Source organism: Pyxicephalus adspersus, chromosome 1 (genome assembly GCF_032062135.1).
Source record: "Pyxicephalus adspersus chromosome 1, UCB_Pads_2.0, whole genome shotgun sequence".
NCBI lineage: Eukaryota > Metazoa > Chordata > Amphibia > Anura > Pyxicephalidae > Pyxicephalus > Pyxicephalus adspersus.
The window spans coordinates 85724232-85728421 of NC_092858.1; the positions used below are offsets into that span (position 1 = coordinate 85724232).

Sequence of the window (4190 nt, forward strand, 5' to 3'; positions counted from 1 at the left end):
AAAATACCTGTCGTTTATTATTTAAAGGATCATTAAAAATGCATATTCTTCCTTCTTTATGACAAAAGGAAGCAGCAGAGCTGAGCTGCACAAAGGCAGACAGTAGCACAGAGGTGAGAAAGAGATGGACAGATAGGTGGAAGACAGGCGTTCTCCTAAAACTCTCCACACAGATAGCTATTCCAATACAAAACTACAAGATCTGACTACTAACTGATGCAGCCAAACCTTAGTTGCTGCTTTTTATTTAATCACATGTATAGCAATGTATAAGAATTTATACTAGTTCCTAATGAAATGCGCCCCACACACAAAGATGCTATTTGTAGAAATGTTCAAATTTGTTCAATTAATTGCAAATATCAAATGTGCAATGTATAAAGTGAAGCATGTCACAGCCACTGACCTATCTGTAATATATTGTTAGCTAGTGTATTTCTATTGCAATCTGCAATTTAAAAAATCATCATCACTCTCTGCAGTTTTTCTTAAATTGACTCGTGGCCAATGATTTGTGGCCAATCTGCACTGGCTTATTTTACATCTAACTGCTGCTAAAAAAAGCTTGGTTGTTCTCCTTACACATGTGCACATCTGCTAGTTGACAAAAAGCATTTGGCTGCTATGTGTCTATATTAATCACAATAAATAGTAAAATAGTAATTTTTTTCAACTCATGCAGAAACAGAAAAACAAAGCCTGCAACAATAAACATTTATGTAGGCAATGAAAACAACATTTCTTTTTCTGTTTACTAGACGGGGAAAAGAGCCATGGTCACATAAAATTTAGTAACTGCATAAAAGAGTATAATCAAAAATACAAACAAAGCAGTATACTATGAAATACACTCTTTATAGATGAAGTTGGATAGTGGTAATATAAATAGGAAATAAACTTGTCTGCACATATGGTATAAAATAGAAGTCTAAAAACTGTGTGCCCAAATGCAGAGATGTTAATGTTCTCTTGGGACAAGTGTGTGGGTCATAGCTGTGTCAGATCAGGCATTGCTTTGTGGAGTCTGGCTGTAGAGAAATTCTATGGATCAATGCAAACTTGGGTGACCTTCAAATTTAGAACAGAATCTTTGGAACTGAGGGCCCTACCCTGTATCTCTTGATCCTAGGTATGTATACTCCTGCCAGGTATGGTTGCTGTTAGTTAACATACAACAGAAAAAGGAATGGCTGCCGGAAAAAGAATATTTATTTGTCTGGCTATTTAACTAATAACTGCAGTGAAAGACTTCTGTTACTTGCTGCAGATAGAAAGTATATATAAAAGTGGCTAAGGCACCCTAAAATGAAAATCTTGGAGTGGAATTTTCTATGTTTCAGTTTTTCAGAGTCTCTCTCTCTCTCTCTCTCTCTCTCTCTCTCTCTCTCTCTCTCTATATATATATATATATATATATATATATATATAATATTTTTTTTCATATGTTACATACCCACACAGCTGATGAATGGACTCCTTCCACACCTATATACAGGGACAGAATACTTGTAAATACACTGGCCCTGAACTATGGGTCTGCATTACTCTAAAAGGGACATAACATTAATTTTGAGATCTGTCACAGCGACTGACCGTAAATAGTTCCAATGATCTGTAAAGTGATAGGAAAATAAACAGCTTTCACCAGTTTAAATATACACATGGTCTACTGGTTTACAATACAGCAAGGCATTTATATATATATATATATATATATAAACATAAATATCAGCACAATTGTAGAGCTGTGACTGCAGTGTACCTGAAGTGACTAGGCATGGTATACAATATTTCCATTGTTGTATTAATGGTGTACAATTTCTAAAAGTATGTTTTTACTTGTCTGACCAATTCATGTTTACTTCAATGAATCTGACCAAGGTGAAAGGTATAGTAACACCTGAAATTGTATAGTCTATACCATCTGAACACATTCTAACTGCATATATAATCTGATAAACAGTTGCTAAATATTCCGTCACATTTGATCCAGTTGTAAGCAACAAATCAGTACAAAATGAAAAGTGTCTAACTTAATTTATCAATAAAATACAGACTAAATATTACACCAGGCAGAAAGTCATAACTATAAAAAATGCAGTGCACAGTAAATAATACTGGACTGGCGCATCTGCCTGGGGCAAGGGGTTATCAGCATGCTGTAAAGTTAATTATGTCCTTATTATCCACATTCTATTTATAGTTAACAGATTGTTAATAAAAGCGCATACCTATAGTAACTTTCAAACCTCTGGCGGCGTTCACTGAAATGCTACCATAGCGTGAAAGAAGCAAAGCTTAACATCTGTTAATTCATTTACTGCAAACCAAACAAATGAATATTGCCGAGTATTTCAGAATACGGTAGCATTTCTGTAATCTGTATAATCATAGCTTTGAAGGCACTTAACTAAATAAGCATATTTCTGGCACCCATAGGGCAACAATTTTAACATAGCCAGCAGCTCCTCAGGACTAGTGACCTGTTGAAATTGTGACGAAAGCTACAATTACAAAACCTAGCAAGCAAATGGGAAAGTACCCATCAACAAGGAAGCACTTGCTTCTGCACATATTTCATGGTGAGGTACACAATTCAACTTTTCTCATCAGGATAATATACCTGTGTTTTTATCATTTTTAACTCCCAGCATGTAGTGTCTGCATCCATGATCATTAAAAACAACAGATAGTTTAAATTATTTAGGCTGATATATGATCCCCCTCCCTTCACTTAAGCCATCTGTTCTCTGAGAGTATCCATAAGGTCAAGGAAGGCTCTGCCCCTGGAAGTGATTAAACAGCAGCCTCCTTCCATGCAAGTAGGCACAGCCATGTGAGCAGGGAGCACCTGTGCCAAGGCACAAGCCCCAGGAGGTGATCACATGATCAGACAATAAAAGCTCCTTTTGTCAGCGAACACATCCAGGTTATCACAAAGTATTGTGCATTGAATATCATTGTGTGGCTGGTGTAGGGCTGGGGGTGAGGCAATACATGGAACTATGCATCCCTATTTAATACAGAGTTAAGCTGGGCTTAAGAGTATCCTAGGAAGGTGATGAGCCCAGCTTTCTCCATACACAAAGCTATCAGGATCCTCCTGCAGATAAATGAATAGAACCCGGCATTCACATGGCTAATATACAGATCCCTGTGCTGCAGCCTGAACACAATAGAGATTGCAGCGTGCCTGACACATCCTGTAAACACAAACCTCCTCCCTATGTCAGGCACGGGGCTTACCTTCAGGCTGGCTCTCTCTGCTCAGCAGTGTTATGGTGCCCTGGCTGCTTCTTCCTATGGCTGTCAGGTGCCGGGCACCGCTCCTCAGGCTGCATACAAGTCTATGTGCAGTACCACCAGCGCTCTCCTCCACAGCTCTACAAAAGCCCTTGTCGCTGCTGAACTGCTGGACAGCTCATTACCATAGAGACACTCGAGCAGAACTGAACGCCTCAAGCGTTTCCTGCCGCTCACAGCGCCACCTAGAGCCGAGGAGTAGCATGCGCTGACATCCGGCGTTGTACTAATCTGATGACATTACATTGTATGTATTTCTTTCTATGCCTGCTGTATGTCCGCCAATCAGATGTGTAACAATGGACCGGACACAGCAGCTGGCAGTGTAAATGAATACAGCACACGGCATAAATACTTCATGCAATAATGTTCAATGCATTCACCAATGAACAATGCCTGAAAGTTCAATGCCACAGAAGCCAAAACCTTATATGTAAAGTCATATGTTATAATGTACATCAAAAGCAAAGATTGATACTTGCATTCCAATAAAATATAAAATGACACAGTAATGGGCTCTATTTACAAAGAAAGCAAATAAACATTCCCTGGTGGAGAATCTTGCAGCTCCATGCGTTTTTATGACAGTAATGGATTCCAGGGAATGTTTGAGGGAATGTCTATTTCCCGGCTTTATAAATGGAGCTCTTTATTTTAAATTGTAAGTTAAATGCAGGTATCAAAACTTTATATATAGCTATATACAGGTAGTGCCCGAATTACGGACATCTGACATACGGATGACTCCTAGTCAGACCTATGACTCCTAGGTTGGACTAAGTCACCAAGTCAAGTCTCAAGTCACCAAGAATTCTCCCAAGTTGAGTCCCAAGTCAAGTCACTTCATTTATCAAGTTGTTTGCAAGTCGTACTTAGTCTGTTATAAT

The 4190-nt window shown here is 38.5% G+C and overlaps 1 long non-coding RNA gene across 1 annotated transcript in view; it reads right to left on the minus strand.

The window, feature by feature from the left end:
• Positions 1-3401, minus strand: part of LOC140334542 (uncharacterized) — a 91856-nt gene extending 88455 nt beyond the window's left edge. Inside the window, exon 1 of the long non-coding RNA XR_011921586.1 lies at positions 3247-3401. This is a non-coding gene — a long non-coding RNA (uncharacterized lncRNA). The remainder of the gene's footprint in view (positions 1-3246) is intronic.
• Between the last annotated feature and the right edge of the window lie 789 nt (positions 3402-4190).